At 38.0% G+C, this 27,186-nt stretch overlaps 1 non-coding gene across 1 annotated transcript; it reads left to right on the top strand.

Annotated features, from left to right (window-relative positions):
* Nucleotides 1–6,545: 6,545 nt before the first annotated feature.
* LOC141699894 (small nucleolar RNA R71) lies at nt 6,546–6,652 on the top strand. The gene has a single exon (XR_012566146.1). It is a non-coding gene; the product is annotated as a small nucleolar RNA R71 (small nucleolar RNA).
* Nucleotides 6,653–27,186: the final 20,534 nt, after the last annotated feature.

Consider the following 27,186-nt stretch of genomic DNA (forward strand, 5'->3'; position numbering starts at 1 on the left):
TATCTTTTATTCTCTCTTATTCAATCCCAATGGCACCCATGAGACAAAGAACTCAAGCCAGCAACACCACTGATTCTTCGAGTGCAGGTGGTGTGAGGCCGAGGTTTTCAACTCCCCAGGCTGAAGTAGAGTATACGAGGCTTCTCTCGAAGCCTATAGCAAAGGAGCGAGGTTTCTACCATGGGGGAAGGATGGTAATTTGTTGTTAGGGCGAAAACACGCGCTAATATTCACGCAAGTATACGCGTTCGCAAGTAATATAGAATACTTTCTAGTTCGTTCCCACAGAGACTCAGACTAATTATTGTTTAATTAAACTCACGCACCAATGTATGATTACTTCTCAATGTTAAGACACTAAAACTTAGAATTGTTGACTAAATATTAACTATAATTAACTACTTAATTAATCACTTAATTAACACTTCGATTAATCAATATTAAAACAATCATGAGATCACAACTTCATTACTACTTCCTTCAATAGTTATTGTTATTACCTTTAGCATGTGACAGTGATGATATTAATCGAATAACACGAAACTGATAAAAGCCAACTTTCATTATACTAATACCATTCTACCAAGCATCCACAATTAAGATAGAAGTTGAATAGGCATCAATTATGTTGAGTTCCTATATGTCTACAGAAATTGACAACACAACGATTTAAGCACAAGTTATTCCTTTTGATTACACAGGGCGAATAAAACTGTTAGAGTTACCCACTAATCATGCACATCATACATGAACCTATGCTAGCATGGCAAGTTCTAAATCTCAAGATCCACCGTCACTTCACAAGAGATTAACACTCTATCTTATATATTCGCGACGCACATAAGATGAATACGCACAACCAATACTAGATATCATACAATCATCACACTCCAAAGTATTAAACAATTAACTAAAGAATTCCATAGTAAATCCGTTGCGACCCCATGATCACGATTAGCCCATAATAGCACTTATCGTCATCATGGGTTCATATGAAATCATGATAAACAAACACAAGAAAATAATAACTAAACTAATTATATTAAACCAGAGTACGTCACAAGAGTAAATAGGTTCAAAGTAAGAAAACTAGCATCCAACGTTACAACAAAATAAGAATCACAAGAAAATATGCTTCCTCTTCGTTGTTGTGTGCTAAAATGGTCTTCTTCCTTATCTCCTTCGCTCCTTGCTTAATACCACGATCTAACCTCGTGAAAACGTCTCCAAATCTACTTATATACTAGTCCCATAAAACTCAGATTACATAGAAGTTGGAAGCCAAACATAAGTAGAAGTCTAAAAATAATTATTTAATTTCCCGACCCTGCGCGGCCGCTCAGCATAGCTGAGCGGGCGCTCAGCTTTCTGCGCAGCCGCTCAGCATAGCTGAGCGGGCGCTCAGGACCCTACTGGATTTTTCCTGAGTTTGCTGCATTTCTTCGCCGTAATCTGCCCCTTTCTTTCCTCTCGCAATGGTGAACACATGCCAAGGCTTATTCTTGATGATTACTCCTCCGAAATGCAACTAATACCCTGAAATGCATAAACACTAGAAAAACGCATCAAATACACAAAATACTTAATTTCAAGGCACCAATTTAAACCATTTTAAGATGTTCTAAGTGGTATAAAATGCCACTTAACACACCCCCAAACTTAAATCGATGCTTGTCCTCAAGCGTCACAGACTAAAAAACAAATAAAAAAACATGCATGAATGCAATCTATATGAAAATGCAGCGATCCCCCTTACTACGAACAAACCAACCAAATTGCAACATCTCAACAAATGCAGTTAGGCGATTAAAGATCAATAAACTCATGCAAACGAACATACAGCCAGAAACGTGGTGTGTGCAGATGCTTAACAGGTATGCTTCAGAACTAGACCAGTTATTATGACTCAACTATTATCAAGGCAATCACATGATTATACATAGAATAAAAATTCTAGGCATAAAGTGACATATAACACTACAAGAATTTTGGAGCTTATTACGGAATCATGCTTTTTATTCATGACAACAATGCTTATTTGACCGTGCAATGAGTGAGGTCCACAAAAGACTTAATAAGCTCCAAAATGAGTGAGTTGAGCGGACGCTCAGGGAGTCATACCTTACTGTACGGGGACATACCTTACGCAGGGGGTCATACCTTACGCAGGTAAATGACATCCCTTACTGTACACCAATTGAAACGGGGACATACCAAGTGGAGTTTTGTATGCTGTTCTGTAAGCCCAAACAGCTTCATCGAGCTTTAAGGACCAATCCTTCCTTGACGGACAAACAACCTTCTCTAGAATGCGCTTGATCTCTCTGTTAGACACTTCCGCTTGACCATTTGTTTGCGGATGATAGGCAGTAGCAACTCCATAATTCACATTATAACGCTGCATCATAGAAGTGAACTTACGGTTGCAGAAATGCGACCCTTCATCACTTATGATTACCCGAGGTGTTCCAAACCTTGTGAAAATCTGCTTATGAAGAAAATTCAGCACTGCCTTTGCATCATTTGTCGGTAAAGCTTTGACTTCTACCCATTTTGAGACATAATTGACTGCCAGTAAGATGTACTGATTATTGCAGGATGAGACAAAAGGCCCCATGAAATCGATTCCCCAAACATCAAAGACCTCGACTTCAAGCATCATATTTAACGGCATCTCATCCTTTCTCGTCAAATTTCCCACTCTTTGGCAACGATCACACCTTAAAACAAACTGATGAGCATCCTTAAACAAAGTAGGCCAGAAAAAACCTGCTTACAGAATACGAGCTGCCATCTTCTCACCACCATAGTGTCCACCATAAACTGTGGAGTAGCAGTCTCGTAATACCCCCTCCGTCCCACAGAACGGGATACATCTCCTGATGATCTGGTCAGCTCCCTGTCTAAACAAATATGGTTAGGGAGAAAACACGCGCTAATATTCACGCAAGTATACGCGTTCACAAGTAATATAGAATACTTTCTAGTTTGTTCCCATATATACCACTTCACCTCATGCAGAAACTTCTTCTGTTGAGCTGAGGTCAAATTAGGAGGCATTATATTGCTGACAAGATAGTTTACAATATCTGCAAACCATGGCTCTTCCTCCTGAACTGCGAACAACTGCTCATCCGGAAAAGATTCATTGATTAATGTCCTATCTTGTGAAGTAGACTCGGGATTCTCCAACCTAGAGAGATGGTCAGCTACTTGATTCTCAGTACCTTTTCGATCCTTGATCTCTAACTCAAATTCCTGAAGTAAGAGCACCCAACGAATGAGTCTCGTCTTCGAATCCTTCTTGGAAACCAAATAGCGAATGGCCGCATGATCAGTGAATACCGTTACTTTAATCCCAAGCAGATAAGATCGAAATTTCTCGAAACTAAAGACTATAGCCAAGAGCTCCTTCTCCGTACTGATGTAGTTCATCTGGGCCACATTTAAGGTCTTACTCGCATAGTAGACCACATGAAAGAGATTATTTTTGCGCTGCCCCAGAACTGCACCTACCGCATAATCACTTGCATCACACATCATCTCAAACGGCTCTGTCCAATCTGGTGCTGTAATAACTGGTGCAGTGATCAAACTCTTCTTGAGAGTCTCGAATGCCGCCAAACATTCATCATCAAAATTGAAAGGCACATCTTTCTCAAGCAAATTGCACAACGGCTTAGATATCTTCAAAAATTCCTTGATGAATCGCCGATAAAAACCCGCATGCCCAAGAAAACTACAGATTCCTTTCACAGAAATAGGTGGTGGAAGATTTTCAGTGACTCCCACCTTGGCCTTGTCCACCTCCAGACCCTTTCTAGAGACCTTATGCCCAAGAATAATGCCTTCACGCACCATAAAATGACATTTCTCCTAATTGAGCACCAAATTAGTTTCCACGCACCTTTTGAGTACAGCACGAAGATTATTCAAACATTCATCATACGAATGTCCAAAGACGGAGAAGTCGTCCATGAACACCTCGACATTATTTCCAATCATGTTAGAGAATATAGCCATCATACATCTCTGAAAAGTGGCCGGGGTGCCACATACCCCAAACAAAACTCTGCGAAAAGCAAACGTACCAAATGGACAAGTGAAGGTAGTCTTTTCTTGATCCTCTGGCACAATACAAATCTGATTATACCCTGAATAGCCATCCAGAAGACAATAATACTCATGACCAGCCAACCTGTCAAGCATCTGATCAATGAAAGGAAGAGGGAAATGATCCTTCCTTGTGGCTTTGTTCAACTTTCGATAATCCATGCATACTCTCCATCCTGTAATTGTTCGAGTGGGAATGAGCTCATTCTTCTCATTTGCTACCACAGTGATACCTCCTTTCTTAGGCACATATTGTACGTGGCTCACCCAAGAACTGTCAGAAATAGGATAAATGATGCCTGCATCTAGCCATTTCAGAATTTCTTTCTTCACCACCTCCTTTATGATAGGATTAAGTCTGCGCTGCTGTTCAACAGTCGGCTTAATACCTTCCTCTAGCAGAATTTTATGCATACAATATGAAGAGCTGATCCCCTTGATGTCTGTTATGGTCCATCCAATAGCCGATTTGAATTCTCTCAAAATCCTTAAGAGCTTGTCTTCCTCACTCCCTGAAAGGTCAGATGCAATAATAACAGGTAAAGTAGATGCATCACCTAAAAAAGCATACCTCAAGTGTTCAGGTAATGGCTTAAGCTCCAAGGTAGGTGCTTCCTCAATTGATGGTTTGAGCTTTCCTTCAGCATTCTTGAGGTCAGAAGTACCAAGAGATTCAAACGGCATGTCCAGCTTTCGCTTCCAGGGGGAAGCATTCAGATATTGTAATTGCTCATTGCCATCTTCATCATCACTGTCAAAATCCCCCACTAAGGCCTTTTCCAATGCATCAGTCATTAGCATGCGATCGAGTTCTGAAGTAACCGCAGAATCAATCACATCCACTTTTAAGCACTCCTCATCTTCTGTAGGGAATTTCATTGCCTTGAACACGTTGAAGGTCACATCCTGATCTTGTACTCGCATAGTAAGTTCACCTTTCTGCACATCTATCAAGGTACGGCCAGTAGCCAAGAAAGGTCTTCCCAAGATTATGAGAATCTTCTTATCTTCCTCAAAATCCAGAATAACAAAATCTGCAGGAAAGAAGAGCTTATCGACCTTGACTAGCACATCCTGCACTATGCCCCTTGGGTAAGTAATAGAACGATCAGCCAATTGTAGAGACATGTATGTGGGTTTTGGATCAGGCAAATCTAACTTTTTAAAGATTGACAACGGCATCAGATTGATGTTTGCTCCCAAATTACAAAGGCACTTGTCAAAAGTCAACTTGCCAATGGTGCAAGGAATGGTGAAGCTACCTGGATCTTTAAGCTTTGGAGGTAACTTTTGCTGTAGAACAGCACTGCATTCTTCCGTGAGAGCAACGGTCTCAAGGTCATCCAGTTTCACCTTCCTTGAAAGAATACTCTTCATAAACTTTGCATAACTAGGCATTTGCTCCAGAGCCTCAGCGAAAGGTATATTGATGTGAAGTTTCTTGAACACTTCCAGAAACTTACCGAACTGTCTATCCAGCTTTTGTTGCTGCAATCTCTTAGGAAAAGGTGGTGGAGGATAGAGCTGTTTCTCCCCTATATTACCCTCAGGCAGAGTGTGTTCAACAGTAGTCTTCCTTCGTTCCACCGCTTTCTCCTTTTGCTTAGCTTCTTCATCTCTAATTTCAGCTTCTCCTTCTTTTGGCTTTTCAGCATCAGCAACTTTACCAGACCTGTAATAGCCTTGACTTGCTCTTTAGCTTCCTTCCTGCCTGGTACTTCCGTGTCACTAGGGAGTGTTCCAGGTTGACGATTGAGCACTGCATTGGCTATTTGACCTATTTGATTTTCCAAGGTCTTGATAGCAACCGCCTGACTCTTGCAGAACAACTTAAGTTTATCAAAATCAGCACTAGTAGGTGGAGCTGCACTTTCCTGTGGAGGGTATGATTGCCTTTGAGCATACTGCTGTGACTGCTGGAATCCAGGTGGATTAAACTGCTTACTCACACCTTACTGATATGGTGGCTGAATAGCATTCTGATTATTACCCCAGCTAAAATTTGGATGATTTCTATTATTAGGATGAAAAGTAGCTGGCACAGGCTGCTGTTGTCGCTGATAATTATTCACATACTGAACAAATTCGTTGACAAGAGAACACTGATCCGTAGCATGAGAACTTGACAAAGCTCACAAACCATAGCTATTTCATTGACTCCATATATAGCCAAAGAATCAACCTTCATTGACAACGCTTGGAGCTGCACTGCAATAGCGGTGGCTGCATCGACTTCCAGAATACCTGCTACCTTCCCCGGCATCATCCTCTGAGTTGGGTTTTGATGCTCATTTGCAGCCATAGTCTCGACAAGATTATAAGCCTCAGTAAAGCTTTTAGCCCATAAGGCGCCTCCAGCTGCTGCATCGAGCATGGGCCTAGATTGGGCCCCCAAACCATTATAGAAACCAGTGATCACCATCCAATCGGGCATTTAATGATGTGGACACTTCCTCAACATTTCCTTGTAGCGTTCCCAAGCTTCGCACATAGATTCTGAAGGTTGCTGCGCAAACTGAGTAAGAGCACTCCTCATAGCAGCAGTCTTTACCATCGGATAAAACTTCACCAGAAACTTTTGCGCAAGATCTTGCCAAGTAGTGATGGACCCAGCTGGTTCAGAATGTAACCAGTCCTTAGCTTTGTCCCTCAGTGAGAATGGGAAAATCCTCAGCTTGATAGCCTCATCAGTCACGCCATTATACTTAAAAGTGCTGCAGATCTCGACAAAATTCCTTATGTGCATGTTGGAGTCTTCAGTTGCAGCTCCTCCAAAAGAAACAGAATTCTGCACCATCTGAATAGTGCCCGGCTTGATTTCAAAGGTGTTAGGTTGAATAGCCGGATGAAGAATGCTTGACTGAATGTCATCAATTTTTAGCCGAGAAAAGTCCATAAGAGCTGGATTAGCCTGAACAATACGATCACCCATGATTACTGGTTCTTTCTGCTCAGTTCCTGAATCCGAGTCTTCAAAATCTATCTTCTCCGGAATATCAAGAACTTCATCTGTCTCCTCAGCTGTATCTAAAATCCTCTTACGAGTACGAGAACGAGTTTGCATAAACGCTCGCTTAAGTACCTGAAACACAACCAGAAACAATAAGTAACAACTACGTCCTAATCACTGAGTCCTAATGACCAATGATGGTAAGTACATAAACTAAACAAATACGCCGAGTCCCCGGCAGCGGCGCCAAAAACTTGTTAGGGCGAAAACACGCGCTAATATTCACGCAAGTATACGCGTTCGCAAGTAATATAGAATACTTTCTAGTTCGTTCCCACAGAGACTCAGACTAATTATTGTTTAATTAAACTCACGCACCAATGTATGATTACTTCTCAATGTTAAGACACTAACACTTAGAATTGTTGACTAAATATTAACTACAATTAACTACTTAATTAATCACTTAATTAATACTTCGATTAATCAATATTAAAACACTCATGAGAGCACAACTTCATTACTACTTCCTTCAATAGTTATTGTTATTACCTTTAGCATGTGACAGTGATGATATTAATCGAATAACACGAAACTGATAAAAGCCAACTTTCATTGTACTAATACCATTCTACCAAGCATCCACAATTAAGATAGAAGTTGAATAGGCATCAATTATGTTGAGTTCCTATATGTCTACAGAAATTGACAACACAACGATTTAAGCACAAGTTATTCCTTTTGATTACACAGGGCGAATAAAACTGTTAGAGTTACCCACTAATCATGCACATCATACATGAACCTATGCTAGCATGGCAAGTTCTAAATCTCAAGATCCACCCTCACTTCACAAGAGATTAACACCCTATCTTATATGTTCGCGATGCACATAAGACGAATACGCACAACCAATACTAGATATCATACAATCATCACACACCAAAGTATTAAACAATTAACTAAAGAATTCCATGGTAAATCCGTTGCGACCCCACGATCACGATTAGCCCATAATAGCTCTTATCGTCATCATGGGTTCATATGAAATCATGATAAATAAACATAAGAAAATAATAACTAAACTAATTATATTAAACCAGAGTATGTCACAAGAGTAAATAGGTTCAAAGTAAGAAAACTAGCATCCAATGTTACAACGAAATAAGAATCACTAGAAAATATGCTTCCTCTTCGTTGTTGTGTGCTAAAACGGTCTTCTTCCTTATCTCCTTCGCTCCTTGCTTAATACCACGATCTAACCTCGTGAAAACGTCTCCAAATCTACTTATATACTAGTCCCATAAAACTCAGATTACATAGAAGTTGGAAGCCAAACAGAAGTAGAAGTCTAAAAATAATTATTTAATTTCCCGACCCTGCGCGGCCGCTCAGCATAGCTGAGCGGGCGCTCAGCTTTCTGTGCGGCCACTCAGCATAGCTGAGCGGGCGCTCAGGACCCTACTGGATTTTTCCTGAGTTTGCTCCGTTTCTTCGCCGTAATGTGCTCCTTTCTTTCCTCTCGCAATGGTGAACACATGCCAAGGCTTATTCTTGATGATTACTCCTCTGAAATGCAACTAATACCTTGAAATGCGTAAACACTAGAAAAACGCATCAAATACACAAAATACTTGATTTCAAGGCACCAATTTAAACCATTTTAAGATGTTCTAAGTGGTATAAAATGCCACTTATCAGTTGTTGGTGATGATCTTGGAGATGGGCTGGGTTGCTTTTGCGAGGCACCCGTTGCTGTGCTCATGAGTGTTATTCGTGAGTTTTATGCTAATGCTAAGGCGGAGAAGAATGGTTTAACTATGGTTAGGGGGATGACGGTGGAGTACAGTACGGATGCGATAAGGAGGGTGATTGAGCAGCCCGCGAGAAAGCCCGGTCAGGACACCTGGAATGATAAGACTCCGGAGGATTTTGATTTGGATTTGATAGTTTCTACTCTGTGTGTGCCTGAGACTCATTGGAAGTTCAAGTGGGGCATGACTGATTATTCCACGTTCCCTGATTTAAGCTTGAACAGGTTTGCTCGTGCATGGAATGCGTTTATCTGTGCTAACATCATGCGATCTTCTCATGTGCATGATGTGACTATGGAGTGTGCATGGCTGTTGTGGGGGATTCTTCAGGGTGACTATGTGGACCTTGGGATGGTGATCTACCTGGGTATTCTGAGATTTTTGCGAGGGAGTACTACAGGTTCTATACCCTATACGTCCGTTGTGACGAAGCTGTGTGTGGCAGTTGGTGTTCGTTGGCCAGCACACGTGCATCTCCAGATTCCGAGTGCTCCAATTGATAGCACCACGTTGGCTATGATGCATGAGTGGGATGGAGGCAAGCCTAATTTGAAGGGGCTTGGCTACTCTTTTGACCATCTGCTTGGTGGGAGGCCAGCTGCTGGGGCAGCTCAGTCGAGCAGGACTGCACGGAGATCTCATTTGGGCGAGGAGGCTGGTCCATCGCAGGAGGAAGCAGGAGCAGATGTTCGAGTTAGTATGAGCACGACACAGTATAGGCATCTAGCGAGGAGGATAGATGCGATGCATGACATCCATAGTCGGTTTGCACGTGATCTCACCCAGGCACTAGGGACTGCATTCAGAGCCACATGTGTTGACATCTAGTGGCCAGTATTTGGTGAGGACTCCGTGTATCCACCTCCAGACACGCCTGACACTCCACCCATTGGGGGTGAGGATCCTGATTCCGAGTAGGTATACCTGATTCCTTATTATTACCTTCACTGAGGACAGTGAATATTTTAAGTTTGGGGGTAATAGTTGAAGGATTATATTTTGTGTGAGTCGAATATAGTTTGCATATTCATGATAGTTTAGAGCATATAGTTGCATATTTTTCCATGTAGTTTTTTTTTATTTTTGTACCTTTTATGATAGTTTATTCATATAGTTCATGCATTTGCATAATAACATGATCCCTTACATGATTTTTCCGATTGACTTGTGATATTGATGCTAGTGTAGTGATGTTGTATTTAGTGATGTTAAGTCTTGTCGAATTGATTTGCATGCTAGAGACAATTGTATTTCACTAAGTCTTATAAGTTGCTTGAGTGCTAGATCATGATCATAGTTTGTTTGTTTATCGAGGTTTAATCGCTTGTTTATATTTAGAATTTAGGATATTCTCTTAATGATAAAATAACATGGATTTTTAAAAATTGGAGAAATTGAATTTCATTGCTATTTGTTGTGGCTAGGTGTCAAATGGCTAGTAGCCAGCTCATATTTATATGAGTAGTCTAGGGTTGAGCGAGATGGAACGAAACACACTCGTTCGGAAATTTGTGAAAAAAAAAAGAAAAAAAAGTGTTATGTATATTTGATCACGAGTGGGCTCTTTAGTACTCAAGTTAATAAGTTCTTAGGGGACATTGTACCTAGTGACCTAAGGCTCTTATAGTCTGGGATCCGCTAACCTAACGATCGTTACATGGGTACTATTGTATAAGTTTTTGGTGGACCTCACTCATTGCACGGTCAAATAAGCATACTTGTGTTGTTTTGTTGTGAATAAAAGAATGAATCCATATAAACTCCAATATAAGAATTGAAGTGTTATAAGTTATTTTGAGTCTAGCTTTTATTTTATATATAATCTTGCAATTGGAGGACATTGCGCCCAAACTTCAGAGACACAGCGCCGAATTCTTATATCTATAAACTTCGGGATGTTAAAATCCTGGTTTTACCTGGCTTCTGATTGGAGGACTTCTAATTTGCATGGGCTACTATGTATACCTATATAAAAGACATTTTGTATAGAGAGAGACATAACAGAGCTTAAGGAGATGACGACAAGAAGACCTATAACACAATTCAACAAAGGCGAAGAAGATCTAGTTTATTCTTGTGAAATCTTTGTTCTAAGTTGTAATCTTGGATGCTCGTTTCTTATTTTGTTGAACCTAATACTCTGGATTACGTACTTTGTTTATTATTTGTTTATAAAGACTACGTTTATTATACCATGCTTTCATCGGAACCCACATTGATGATGAGTCCGATTATTGGCTAATCATTATCGTAGGGTTCTAGCGGATTTATTTATGGATTTCTTTAGTTGATTTGTTTCGATGCCTTAGTGTGTGGTGATTGTATGTTAACCTAGTATTGGTTGTGATTATTCGTCTTATGAGCATCTCGAACTTATTAGATAGCGTGTTAATTCTTAATGAAGCGAAAGTGAATTTAAGGATTTAGAACTTGCCATGCTAGCATAGGTTCATGTGTTATTGTTATGCATGATTCGTAGGTAATTTTAACCATCTTACTTGCCCTATGTAATCACGATAAATAAATTATGCATTAAACCGTTATGTTGTCAAATTCTATAGACATATAGGGTCTCAATATATTTGGTGTCTATTCATCTTCTATCTCTTTTGTGGATGTCTGGTAGTATGGTATTCATGCAACGAAAGTTGGCGTTCATCAGTTTCGTGTTATTTGATTAGTGTCATCACCATTACATGCTAAGGTTAAGAACGAAAAGGCTATTGAATGAAGTACTTTATGAAGTTAAAATCCCATGTTTGTGTCATATATTATTCAATTCTCTTTATTCTCTTTAGTTAATGTTCTCTAGTATAATTCTCAATAGTTAATCATAGTATAATCGCAACCCAAATTGTTATTCGTCTTAGCATTGAATAATAGCCATGTCATTGTAGCATAAGTACATAAATCACAAATTTAACCTAAACCAGTCTCTGTGGGAACGAATCTTATTTATATCTTATACTACTTGCGAACGCGTATACTTGCATGAATTATTAGCACGTGTTTAGCGACTAACAATTATATACATCCAGTTGCCTTGAGTTCATATTTTTATGAACTTTTTTGTGATTAAGTCTCATTTCTTCTTTATTGTAGCTAGTTTTCTTAACAATGAGACGATTGACAAATGTGTGAAAAAATCGTTCGTCGGGAAATGACATCATATGAAAATCTCTCAAGGACTTCCCAATATCATTTAACGACTTTTCAATCTCTACACACAAAAAACAATGGTAAATGGTCTGACATCTAATCAACAATAATAAAAGTAATAATACAAAGTAAAAGATGTATCAGTTATTTAATAATGATCACACACCTGCTAAAGCATAGTTCTGGATTTCATACTCAGACAATGTTAAATAAATGTTATCTGAAATCTTGCGCCTCATATATAGAACATCGTCTGACAATGTTGGCCAGTGTATTTCCCATAACGTAAGCGGATCAGACACAACACAATTTTCCAGGATGTTAACAAACATAGCCCGAATTTGGGTTGACATAGCTGAGAATGCATTTTCTTCCAAAGCATCATGCCACTACTTATAACGACTCGTATATTTTTATTATTTAAATGTATAATTATTGAATAATTAAATAAATAGAATATGTGTGTGGGTTATGTCAGCTGGATATTATTTTGTTATTAATTATATGTCATCGTTGGTGTTCGAGGATCATATGTGTAATTAGTTGTGAAGCTGTGTTGTTTTGTTTTTATGTTTAAAGGTGATTTTATTCAAGATTTATTTTCATAAATACTTTGATAATCTCTAAAATCATTTTTATTGCTTCATAATTATATTTATTATTTTTAGAAGTTTATAAAATTTATAAATGAATATTTCATTAATTATTTAGTCCTGAATGATTTTATGATTGTATTTTATTGTAAATTCGGTATTAAATTCAGAAATGTTTCAAAAATTATGAAATTCGTATTTTATTAATTTTGGAATATTTCTAGAATTCTAAAATTATTTTGAAAATTTTGGGATAAATTTCACCCGCGCGTTATTTCGTTTAATTGTTAAATGCGGGTCGGTCGCGCAATCCCAGAATGATATTGATAGGGATAAATAAATCACGGTTGTGTAATTAAATATTACATTGATTATACAAGGTGTGGGCTGCTAGGCCCAATAAGAAGATGTATGATATTCAGACCAGAAAGGTTAACATGTAGATCATGCCTGATGGAACAAAGAAGGCCCAAAACCCTGATTATTTATTAATTTCGTAATTAATTAATAAGGGAGAAAAACAGCTATTTAGATAAGTCCTAATGGGGATATAAATCCTTGTACATTGGCCTCCAAGGAACCTTATAGGGTAAGGAATCAGCTTCCTACTTCCTAGGACTCCTAAGTCCATCCTAATTCAGAGACTTGACCACCAAGTCTCCTATACCAAGTCCAATTCAAGGACTCCCACATCTACATAAGGGGCCTCACCCCACAGATCAGAACTACATTTTTTGACTTGATCCTTGGCAATCAGCAAGGTACGTAGGCATCTTGTTAAGGCAGATTGAGTCACGAAACACAAGAGCAGTCAAATCGAGCCTCGAAGCTCACGTTCCTTAGTAATAAGTACATCAATTATATATATTAGTTTTTAATCCATAACATTTGGCGCCGTCTGTGGAAAGGCACAAAAACAACCATGGCGAGAACACGGAGAACAATTAGAGCTCCGGAGGAAGGAACACCGTCGGGGACACCTCAGGTGATTTCATCAACCGTGGAGATACCTCCTCATTCAACTTATGTACCTACCCAAGGGGAAGCCCAGACAGGGGCAACTCAACCTCAGCCACAAGGGACGATTCCCGCGGCTATTCAAGGTACGAATCCCCAAGTTCAACAACTACATACACCTATGAACTCTCGACCCATTGGGTACGAGTTTTCAACTATTATGACCACAACCCCCCTTATGGGATGCCCCTTCACCCTGAGGTTGGAGCAAGTGAGCATGCTGGATGGAGTGAAACACGAGGGAGATCACCCCCTACATACGAGGTTTGGCTCCTATCCCTGAGGATCAGGAATTTTCTGGTCCTTACACTGAGAGGGACTCCGAATCTTCGGATGATGAAGTAGCCCCAAGAAGGAGGCGTGCTGGCAAAGAGCCGATGGCTGATGGAAGCCAACGTCCTCAAAGCACCCAAGGGACGAATCCCCAAGAAGTACAGGAAAGGATCAGGGCTCATGAGGCTGAGATTCAAAGGCTGAGGCGCGACTTGGAGGCGCACCAGACCACCAGACCCCAAGCACCTCCTAGGGGGAAAAATCCTCCTCCTGTCATAGACCTGGATGGTCTAGTACAGAGAAGGGCTGTTGTCCCAAGGGCTGATCCAAGCAATCTTCTTCCCCTTGGAGATCCTGATGATCCTACTCCACCCTTCACTGAAGGAATAATGAATTCCCATATCTCAAGGAAGTTTAAGATGTCAACTATCAAAGCTTATGATGGCACGGGAGATCCCGCTAATCATGTTAGAACATTCTCTAATGCACTGTTGTTGCAGCCCGTGAATGATGCTATTAAGTGTCGGGCCTTTCCTTAAACCCTGTCGGGTATGGCTCAAAGGTGGTATAGTCGCTTGCCCCCAAATTCTATTGGGTCGTTCAGAGAATTAAGTCAGGCTTTTATTAAGCAATTCATCAGCGGGAGAGTTCATGAGAAAAGTTCAGCATCTCTTATGAGCATTGTGCAGGGAACAAAGGAATCCTTGAGAGACTATCTGAATCGTTTCACAAAGGAAGCTTTAAAAGTCCCAGACCTTGATGATAAGGTAGCCATGATAGCACTGCAACAGGGAACTAGGGATGAGTTTTTTAAGATGTCCTTGGACAAACGCCCCCTTGAAAGCATGTTGCAGCTCCAGGATAGGGCAGGGAAGTATATCAAAGTTGAAGAAAGCATGAGGAAGACCGTAGTGAGTAACGACCCCGCTGTAGGCAAGAAGCGGAAAACTGATCTGGAGTATATCGCTAAGGACAAATATCCTAGAACCGAGCAAAACCCTGATTCAATCCCCAAGAAGGGAGGACCTGGGCAAAAGTTCACTGCGTACGCTAAGATGAATGCTCCTAGAAGCCAGATCTTGATGGAAATCGAGAAAGATCGAGATATTCGTTGGCCTAAGCCCCTGAAGGCTGATCCTGCCAAGCTAGACAAGAGCATGTATTGCAGATTTCACAAAGATGTTGGTCATGACACCGATGAGTGTAGGCAGTTGAAAGATGAAATTGAGTTCCTCATTCGAAAAGGAAGATTAAATAAATACACTAGAGAAGGAGGGGATAGGAATAACAATAGAAGGAAGAACTTTGAAGATCGTAGGAGGGACCAAGACGATCAGGGGCGGAATCCCCAGCCTAGAGGACCGGTTATGTTAGGTCACACACACACTGTAGAGGGGGTGAATACAGTGTATAGTGCAATCAAATCGAACTTTAATAACTCAAGTAACAGAAAACAAACTTTATTGGAACAATAAACTCTGTTACAGTATGAAACTGTCCTCTCTCAGTGATGAACAAATATCACAAGAGCTGCTAGGGTTACAATAATTAATCTTCTCGATTGTGATAACACTTCTAGTATAAACCCTATATCTGTGTTTATATACTACACAGTTACAAGATAATCGCTAATTGATATGGAATATAATTCTGCTTCCTAAAATATATCAATCAGATATCTTTTCTTCCAAGTATTCTATTCTTCATAAAATTCCTTCTTCATAAATATCTCTTCTTATGTTTATCTCGATCTTTTTTCCTTTAACCAGCTGACTTCCTTATCTGAACGCCATTCAGTACTTAAGTTCTGATATCCATCTTCTGATGATTATCTCCTGATAATATAAGTATTGATATCCTTAAGTCCGGACTTCCAGTAAGTACTGATTTATCCTGTTTAAGTAAGATCTGAAAACTAAACATAAATCACATTAGCCATGACATTATCAAATATATCTAACAATCTCCCCCAACTTGTAAATTAGCATAATATACAAGTATAACAGATATTTGATGATGTCAAAAATATTAAGTACAAATGCATGAGAACTTGACTAGATAACTACAACTTACAGTCCTTAAAGCTTTACCAATCTTTAACTTCTGATACCAACTTCATTCTGTATTCATATCAAAATTTAAGCAGTTATAGATCTTGACTTGGCTTCATCTTCTAATCTCTCTAATGTCAGGAGTTGTTCTGAGATAATTCTTCAACAAATATCTCTCAGCATATCTGAGTTCATCAATCATCCTCCTTTTAACATCTTTAAGTTCTGCAGAATCTTCACCAATTTGAAAGATTGTAGCCCTGAGATCATTAATTTTAGCTTTCCTTATATCCTGATCCAGTTTGATCAAATATGCTTTATCAGACTTAAGATTGAATTCCACGGCCCTGTAACCTAGAAAGGTAGTTATAATCTTGGCAATGTTGGGCTTCATCTCAACTATATCACCCTTGTGATCTCTGTACTTTAGAAGATATGTGCTGTCAGACTTAACAGAATAAAGCCTTTTCTGTCTCTGAATCTGATTCTTCAAATAGTTTGTAGCACTTTCTGTTATTCTGTCATTCACTTGAAGTAAGAATAATACATACTCCAGTTCTTCAAAATACTTCAGTGGAATGGTATTTTCCCTTATATGATAAACCCTACCATATGTCATAAAGTACAACAAAATGTGTTCTTTCAAGTAGGTATGGTAAACCATTTGTACATATTCCAGTTGATTCAATCTCTCAGGAGTTGCTCCAATACCTGGTTCACTTAAGGAAGTTGGATCATTGGTAGTGTTCTGTATTCTTCTTTCATCAGCACTTCCCAATCCAGTTTTATCTCTTGCTTCCTTTCCAGTAACCACTCTTGCTTCAAAACCACTTGCAGCAGTCTTCAAAGGTTGAGTCTGTTTGGCTTTAGTGAATCCTGGTAGGAGTGTCTTTGATTTATCAGAACTAACTATCTCTTGACTCTGAACAACTTGAGCCATGTCAGAGGTTGTCTTAGAAACTTTTCTTAAAGTCAGAGCAAGATCAGCATCTACATCAGTAATTTCTTCATTCACAGGAGGCACATAAACCTTGATAGGTTCACCAACTTTCTCTTTGCCCTTGGACCTTGGATCTATCTGCAGTTGTAATTTAACCATGATTGTTTCAGGATTTGTCTTTTCTTTTATCATAATGCCTTTGAGTGTTGGAAGTTTCTTTTTAACAGAAGCTTCAGATTTAGATTTGACTTTTTCTGATTTAAGTCTGGCTTCTTCTTCCATTAGACTCTCCAAGTCCATTCCTGGATTTTCCTGAAGAAATAACTGTCTTGACATTTCTTCATCAAGATCTAAAAGTTCATCAGAACTTATCCTTTTACCAGTAGCAGAAGTAATTCTTTTTCTAGCATCAGAACTTGTTCTCTGACTTATGATTTCAGCTTTTCTTGATGAGAAACCTCTACCTTGACTATGACCTCCACCCATTCCAGAGGTTCCTTGGTCATCTTTTTCATCACCCCTCCCCTTCAGTGTCTTATCAGTTTTTCATTTGGACTTAATTACTTTCTCCCCCTTTTTGGCATCAGCAGGTAACATAAGAGAGACAAGCAATTCTACTGAGGCTTGGATTTCATCAAGTTGAGATTGCTGAGAAGCTTGATTTTTCAAAATATCATCAATCTGAGATTGTTGTTTCTCTTGAGTCTTCTCAATATAAGCAACTCTGTCAAAGGTAGGTTGGAAGAATTTTTTCTTGTCAATTTTCTGAACTTGTTCTTGCTTGAGTAATTCTTCCTGAATTTTATGTATTTCTGCATGAGTAGTGGAATGAAGACCTTGCAGATGTTTAGTACTCAATGCAGTGACTCGAAGTTGTGTTTTGAAATCATCAGTAATTAACATCTCATCAGTTTTTGTCAAGTGCTCAGCAAGATTCTTTGTAGATGGAACACAGGTAACTGAGTTCCATTCCTTAGTCCACTCCTATCCTGCAGGAGTTTCACTCCAAGGAACTGGTGCTTCTCTGATAACAAACTTCTTAACTAGTTCAGATTTAAGAACAGTTTATTGAGGTGCATGTCCTGAAGGACCTGCTTCATCAACATCTGCATTTGCACTAGCATCACCAGTTTCATCAGCATTTGCAGCATCAGAACTTACAGAATCGGCATCTTCTGATAAAACAACAGTATGAAAAGCAATTGAGGCTTCAACATCATCCTCTAAGTGCTGATCTGGTTCCAAGTTCTGATCAACAACCATATACTTAGATGATCACCTAGAATCTGATCATCATCATCTAGATGCAGAGAAGGTGTAGTAGATAATTCTAGAGTTTGAGTAGCATCAGAGACAAGTATTGTTGATGGATGAAGTGCTATTGGAGCTTCTAAGTAAAGTACCTCAGGCACAACCAGGTTCTGAATATCAATTTCAGCACTTGTGCCTGGATCAACAGGAGATACAGTCTTTTGAACAAGAGACACAGATGGTGTATTTGCCATTTCAGTAGTAGCTTCCTGAGGTGGAGTTAATGGAGAAGCAGTGGCTTCAGCAGATTCTGGTTCTTGTGAGATCAGAGATTCATGATCCCCTTCCTTAGCTGCTGCTTCCTCATCATCTGAAACTGGCCTTTTAGCTCTCTGCTTCTTGTATCTCTTAGAAGGTGGGGATTCCTTGGGAGTTTCAGAAAAAGTCATTCTTCTAAGCCGTTTGAGAAGCTTAGATCCCCCAATTCCAGAATCCTTCTGAGAAGGAACTTTCTCAGCTTCTTTGACAACAGGTTCTGATGTAGAAACCTGTTCCTCACTATCAGATTCATCTCTCAAAACAATCCTCCTTCTCGTCTGAGGTGTTTGAGGAACAGTCTTTGTTCTCTTTGGCTTGGAAGATGAAGGCTTCACAGTAGGTGTTGAGGATGAAGGTTGAACTGTCTGTGAAGTTGAGAGATATGATTTGAGATACTTTCTGAGGGATGGTTGAGGTATAGATGGATGAGTGGTATGTTCTGATGGTTAGTGTGGTGTTTAGGAGGTGGTGGTAGGTTGGACATCAGGATAAACAGATCTATAGGTTTGAGGATCATAATTTACTAAGATCTATTTTACATACTGAGGAATCTGTAAAGGTCTAACCACCTTTTTCTTAAGGTCAGCATTTACCAGGTCATTAAAGGCTCGTTTTGCAATTTTGAATGGTGGAATTAAGGTACTGGCTAGTTGAGGGGGATTAGTACAGCAAAAGTTATATATAAGCTGACAGAATCTAGCAAAATAAACTACATTTCTATCTTCTGTCATCCTATCCCCTATGAAACTTATCACAGCATTTGCAAAATCAAAATGAGTTTGGTTAATGATAGCATACCCGATGTGCTGACTCATTATAGGAATGACGTCAAAGTTGGAACACTTATTCCCAAAAGCTTTAGTGATGCAGTCGAAAAAGAAGCTCCATTCCTTTCTGATATGAGCCCGTTTCAAACTCTGCTCATACCCCAAACTGGCCATTAACTCTTGAAGAGCTGATTCCTCCGGGGTTGAAAAAGTACATCCTTCTGGTAAATACAGGGCCTTGCGAATTGTACCAGGAGTAACCACATGTGTAGAATCATCCACTTCGAAAACAATACTGGGATTACCATGTGTACCACCATTATCAAAGTGCCCAGTCCGCCAAAACGTCAGAATTTGTTGGCTTGAAAAGACTGAAGGCTGGGTCAATGCATACCCAATTTCACTGTGTGCAAGAAGATCTTGCACAAAATGCAACTCAGACGGAGCTTCAGCATGATCGAGAATTGCAGCATAGTTATTTGGAACAAACTTAGCTCCATCAATGATCAAATCCTTACGTGCCATGAGAGAAATCAAAAAATACGAGTTGCCTGTTAGGTGTTTGAGAAAATGTTTGTATGAAAAACCAACGTCAGGAGATGAAAGAGAGTAAAAGCAAAGAAAGAGAGATAAGTGTAAAAGTAAATAAAAGATTGGAAAATCTTTTCTCTGTCTTACTTATACTTGAAAAAAAAATATAACCGTTGGACACCTGTCAGACATGCAGTAATAATGAATAGTTAATGGGCACGAGAAAACAGTAATTATTACTTACCCACTTGCAGTTTTTCAAGGAAAAACCGTTCCACTTACCCAGTAATTCCATTAATCGAGGTAAATCAGTTTTAATTCAAAATTGAAACTGTTCCCACTTATTCAATTATTTTTCACTACAAAACCAATATTCTGAGAAGAAAATTCAAATATGAGAATCACCAAAATTAAATCAAGTAAATAAGTACTGATATTGTAAGATCAGAACTTAGTTTAAATTAAAATGAAAGGGTCATCAGAATATGGATTTATCAAGTTTTATCAGTACATTTAAATTACAAACATCTCAGAGACAAAAACTTGTAAAAAGTAGAAATTCCATTAATATATTAAGAGAATACATTCATGAAATTTAAATTACATCAGAACTTTACAAGATTGTCCTAAGCTTCTAAACCTAACATCAACAGCCTTTGTCCTAGCTCAAGAAGCAGGGCAAGGCTGACGATGAAGAAAAACAGGAAGAAGAAAATAAATTATTTCTTCTTCCTACTCTTTACAAAAAGAATAGCGAGTCTGATGATTAGCTCTTGCTGGAGGAGAGCTTCCAGCCTTTCCCTCTCCAATCGCTCCAAATGGCGATGGTAGTCCATGTAAAAGAATAGGAGGTGGGTGAGAACCTCCTGGGGAATTGAGTCCCAAATCTCATCAGGAATGACAGTGACGTGCCATTCCTGCTGCCAGGCTTCACAGCTCAGCTCCATGTTGAATGTTTCATAGTTCAAAAACATGTTGTAGTTGACCATGGTTTTGTTTGTATGAATAAAATGAAGGTGAGTTTGTGAGAGAAGAATTGATGTGTAGGCTGTTGCGAAGTGTTTGTTTATATAGGCAAGAGAATTTCAGGAGATGCAAGGAATTTTAATGCTGACAGGTAGAATTAATTCTACCTCGTCTCCCTAGACTTGGAAGACGAAAAACAGTCATTGGAAAGGTAAAACTAGGTTTAATGCGCACAATAAACAAGTAAAAATTACTGTGCAAGTACGTGTACCACTATCCCTAAGTAGATTGACTGTTAATATTCCGCCCCAACATATTTTGATTTAAAATGAGACTGTTTTTAGATTTTATCCAAAAATAAGTCAAGTAAAGGATTAGAATTTAATATCAGAACTTAGACTTATATCAGAACTTAACAGTTATCAGAACATGATTTCTTGACTCGAAAAATGAATGCCTATCTTTGTAATTCTTCACACAAATTCTGATATAAATTCTTCAAAACTTAATCATTAGAACGTTCAAGAAAACTTATCCTCAGAGAATATGTAATGTGACACATAAACTGTTCATCTAAAATAACATAGATCACCACAGTAATTTTCATCATTCATATGGAGTGTTGAGTGTTTGCATTAAGCTAAATACCAGACAAAGAGTAAAGTCTGATTCACTTCAGTACATCTTAGAAATAAGGCATAACTTTACTAAAAATCTGTCATTATTCTGAAACCTACTATTGAATGAGTTCATGCTTGAGTCCACCTCAACTGTTTTGTGCTAATTTTGTGCATCTTTTTAAATTCCATATGACAGTGGCTTCTCAGTGTAAGTGAGTCACGACTGCTTGTCAGAATTTATGCTATTATCAGAGTATTTCTCCAGTAATCATAGAGTGTGAAAAGTCACCAAGAAAATATGTATTTGCTTTTCTAATGCATATTACTTAATACCAACAATGCACTTGGGTCTTCCCTTCCACATTTTTACTCTAGATCCCAAAGGAGTACCTGATATTAATTCCTTGATTCTTTTTCTTTTTCTTTTGATAAGTAAGGTGTATCAGGACTTAGTACATTCAACAGATTTACTAGCATCAAAACTTAACAGATGAGAAGAATTATTCTAGTTTGTGACTTAGTAAGAAGATAGACAAAGTAAACTCAACTAAGTTCAATATCAGAATTTGCTTGTGTCAGTAGATTTCCACAGAAATAATTACTTAAAATATGGGATTTCTAGTTTATTGAAGACTACTAGGTCAGCATCTAACACAGGTATCTTCATAGGATAAAATAGTTACTTAAACAAACATATCAGTATCAGAGTTTAGAAAGTCAAATCAGACACCAGTCAGTACTTAAGAAATTTTCAATTAATCACAGAATACACAAAGAGAGTAATTTCTTTAAATACTGATCATAAAGTCTGATGCATCAGAACAAAACTAAGCAGATTTAAAGAAAGAACCTGAAACCATTCCAAGTTCATTTACCAATCTTGTAAAAGTAGCTTCACACAGTGGTTTTGTGAAGATATCTGCTAGTTGTTGATCTGTTGGAACAAAGTGCAATTCCACAGTACCTTCATCCACCTGTTCCCTTATGAAGTGGTACCTGATGCTGATGTGCTTTGTCATTGAGTGTTGAACTGGATTACCTGTCATAGCAATAGCACTTTGATTATCACAGTAAATAGGGATTTTGAAATATGTTAACCCATAATCCAGTAACTGATTCTTCATCCAAAGAATCTGTGCACAATAGCTTCCTGCAACAATATACTCTGCTTCTGCAGTTGATATGAAAATTGACTTTTGTTTCTTGCTAAACCAAGAAACCAATAAGCCTCCAAGAAATTGGCAGCTTCCACTTGTGCTTTTCCTGTCAATTTTGCAACCTGCAAAATCTGCATCTGAGTAACCTATTAGTTTAAAATCTGATTCTCTAGGATACCATAATCCCAGATCAGCTGTTCCCTTAAGATACTTGAAAATTCTTTTCATAGCTGTTAAGTGAGGTTCTCTTGGATCTACTTGAAATCTTGCAAAAGATAGGTAGCATACATGATATCAGGTCTACTAGCAGTTAGATAGAGTTGTGAGCCAATCATACCTCTGTAATCAGTAATATCTACTGATTTACCAGTATCCTTGTCCAGTTTTGTTGCAGTGGCCATGGGAGTGGATGCACTTGAACAATCTTGCATTCCAAATTTGTTCAGCAAATTTCTGGTGTACTTAGTTTGACAAATAAAAGTGCCTTCTTCATTCTGCTTGACTTGAAGGCCCAGAAAATAGCTAAGTTCCCCCATCATACTCATTTGATACCTTGACTGCATCAGTTTGGCAAACTTCTTGCAGAGTCTGTCATTTCTAGAACCAAAGATGATATCATCAACATAAATCTGGACCAAAAGTAAGTCCTTTCCATGGTTGAGGTAGAACAGTGTTTTGTCTATAGTTCCTCTGTTAAATCCACTTTCCAGAAGAAACTGAGCTAAAGTCTCATACCATGCTCTTGGAGCTTGCTTAAGTCCATAAAGTGCTTTATCAAGCCTGTAGACATAATCTGGATATTTGGAATCTACAAAGCCTGGAGGTTGTTCGACATATACTTCTTCCTCCAATTCTCCATTGAGAAAAGCACTTTTCACATCCATTTGAAAGACAGTAAACTTTTTGTGAGCAGCATATGCCAAAAATATCCTTATGGCTTCCAATCTAACAACTGGTGCAAATGTTTCATCATAATCGATTCCCTCCTGTTGAGAATATCCTTTTGCAACCAGCCTTGTCTTATTCCTTGTAATTATGCCATCACTATCAGTTTTGTTTCTGAATACCCATTGTGTACCAACAACAGATCTGTTCTTTGGTCTTGGCACTAGGGTCCAGACTTTGTTTCTTTCAAATTCATTTAACTCTTCCTGCATTGCTTGCACCCAATCAGCATCTTGAAGAGCTTCTTCCTCTTTCTTTGGCTCAGTATGAGAAAGAAAAGAATTGTAAAGACATTCACTTGAAGTAGCTATTCTAGTTCTGACACCTGCATCAGGATTTCCAATTATCAAATCAGGTGTATGTGATTTAGTCCACTTCCTTGCAGATGGAAGATTTTCTCTAAACTGGATGCTCCCCCATGATCCATGTTGTCTTCATTAACATTTTCTGATGCTCCCCCTGAAACTATGCTCTCTGAGTTGGATTCTTCAGAATTTAGATTTTTAGAACTATCAGAACTTGGCTTATCAGAACTTGACGAATCAGAACTTGACGAATCAGAACTTGAAGAGCCAGATGTATGTTCTGATGCTTCTTGAGATGTGGTTATATCTTGAGTATGCTCCCCGTCCATAGGTGCATCTTCCTTTGGCGTAGTCACCATAATTTTAATAACATCAGAGTTTAATCCATCAGAGTTTGCAGTATCAGGATTTAGATTATCAGGATTTTCAGTATCAGAATTTGAGTCTTCATTTTCAAATCTCAGCTGATCATGATCAATAAAATCTTCAAGTCCAGTAATCTTCTTATCATCAAAAGAGACAATGATAGATTCCATGACCACTCTTGTTCTCAAGTTATAGACTCTGAAGGCTTTTGTGGAAATTGGGTATCCAACAAAGATTCCTTCATCAGCTTTTAGATCAAATTTGGATAGCTGTTCAGGATGAGTCTTAAGAACAAAACACTTGCATCCAAATACATGAAAATACTTCAGATTTGGCTTATTTTGCTTCACCATCTCATATGGTGTCTTTCCTTGCTTGTTAATGAGTGTTGCATTCTGAGTAAAATAAGCGGTCTGCACAGCTTCAGCCCAGAAATAGGTTGGAAGCTTTGCTTCATCAAGCATTTGAAAGGAATATGTCCTAAGTCCAATCGTGTATTAGGATTTAGGAATAACTTTTATGTAATCTATTTTGATTTCATTGATATTAATAAAGACTTGTTTTGTTTTTATTACGGGCTTTATCTATTTAAGTGTTTAAATAAGATATACCATAGTTTAGAGTAAAGCTTTTTATGGATTATGATGAGATCATAATAGTGAGACCTAAAAAGATGATAACTCTAAACTTAAATAGTTCCTGGTCATAGGATTACTAACTGGTAATTAATAATCCACAAATATCAGTACATACTATGCTTGCTTCATTATGAAGGATGTCTGTTCTCATAGACATTTGTGTGGTGACACTATAGCTAGTATGTAGGTGCTTATTATGGAATAAGTTCACTGAACATGACTCGCACAGCTGAACAACTGATGGAGTTCACTCACGTGTCAGCAGTTGTTCACATAGTGATAGTTGTACAAGTATCCTTAGACTTGAGGTCATCATAGTCATCTTGTGTACACTGAACTATGCTTTGGTTTAGTTCTTAGTCTCCAGGGACAATTATTAGGGCTCTTCTGGGTATAGGAATTTGTACATGAAGATAGTGTATGATCAATAAAGGATCTACTGCTTCCAGTGAAGGAAGCGAATGTTCAAGGCTGATCCACTTATGCTAGTTCAGGAATCTCTGGCCAGAGTGAATGAAATTAGAAAGGAGTTTCTAATTTGCATAGAACTACGCATAGTAAATGGTAAGCAAGTGATTGAATTAGATAGGCTTGACACGAGATCCATGCCTTGTATTTAATCGGGACATTATAGGGTAGAAGGAGTTTATTGTACGGTAACTATTCACTGAATAGGTTCTTGGTATTCTAAGCAGTGAATTCATATTATCCGGATAGTCGCGATATGCTGAGAAGTATCCCTCACGATGTAGAATAAATGTGATTAATTAATTAATTATATTTAATAAATTAGAGAATTTATATAAATAATGATAAAATAGTTTTATTATTTTTTATTTCTACTACCGGCTTAATATTGAACCTACAGAGTCACACCATTAAAAGAGAATGATTTAATGGTGGAGGAATTAATTAATAATGGCTAATAATTATTTATTTATGAAATAAATAATTAATTGGCAAATTTAATAATTGATTAAATGAGATTTAATTGATTATAAATTAATTAAGAAAAGTTCTTAATATTATTAATTAAAGGATTTAATTTTTGGAAATTAAATCAAGAGAGAGAATTATTTATAAAGTGTTTAAAAAAAGGATTAATGATTAAAAGGTGTTTTAATTATTAATGAGAATAATAAATGGGATAATAATAATAATATTTATAGGAAAATTTTAGCTGAAAATTTTGTCTATAAATACACTATTATAGACCCTATTTTATTCTAACCCACATCAAACCCGAAAACCCAAAAAGTTTGGAAAACCCAATTCTCTCCACCTCCTTCCTCCTCCTTAACATCGTTTTCTTGGTGGATACCGGTGAAGTGCTTTACACTTGAGGAGCAACTGCTAAGGATCTCTGATCGTTGTCTCTGAATTATTTTTAAAGGTTAGATTCGATCCCTCGAATTTTTATTCATGATCTGTATGCTTTATTTGGATTTTATATGTGTAAAAGTGTTTTGCCATACCCCTGCTGCGTTAAAAATCCAACAATGGTATTAGAGCCAGGTTGTATGCATATAGATCTGTGGTAAAAATTTCAGAATTTTATGTGCTTGTATGAATTAATTATGATTTTTACAAGTTATATTATGGATTAATTTTGTCTGATGAGAAATCGTTTCTCATAATAATTTTGAATGTTCATCTGGGTTCTACAAGTGTTGTAGATCGTCTGGGTATTTTTTTCATAATTTTGTGATGTATAGATTTTTTATTATGAATTTTTGAAGTTGTATCAATTAAATTCGTAATTAAATAAATCATATATATATAAATTGATTGTATGTAAGTATATATCTGCTGCTGTTTTGTCTGCTTTGGTGTGAGACACGGAAAAGAAGAAAGAACAGGCTGTCAGGTTTGACTTCCACGAAGTTCGAGAAGGAATAAACGGCGGCTAAAAAAAAATAGGTGTGTAACGCATTCCGGGAATGCGTTACACACCTGTGGCGCATTCAAGTAATGCGTTACACACCTTTAATGGCTGAAAAGGGGTAACGCATCACCGGAATGCGTTACAGGTACTGTAACGCGTTCCTGTAATGCGTTACAGCCCTTCTGTTGATTTTAAAATTGATTTTCTGGGAGTTTCGTAACTCCGTTTTGGGCGTGCAATATACCGTTGGATTCGTTTTTCCGAGACAGATCTAATAGAGTCATCAATTTTAGTTAATATAAAAGTTTTGAACTGTTTATATTTCCATGAAGTGTTTTAAAGCTGTTTTTGACTGTTTTATTTGCTTTTAAATGCTTCATGTGATACATAGAGATGTATAATGCTTAGACCAATATGCTAGATGATGTAACATGCCTACCTTGATGTTTATTCATGTTTATATATGTGATATATGCTTATTTTATCATGTGATGATAGATTTAGGTGAACTTAAATAAACATAAGGC

This window comes from Apium graveolens, unplaced genomic scaffold (genome assembly GCF_009905375.1).
Source record: "Apium graveolens cultivar Ventura unplaced genomic scaffold, ASM990537v1 ctg1471, whole genome shotgun sequence".
Taxonomy (NCBI): Eukaryota; Viridiplantae; Streptophyta; class Magnoliopsida; order Apiales; family Apiaceae; genus Apium; species Apium graveolens.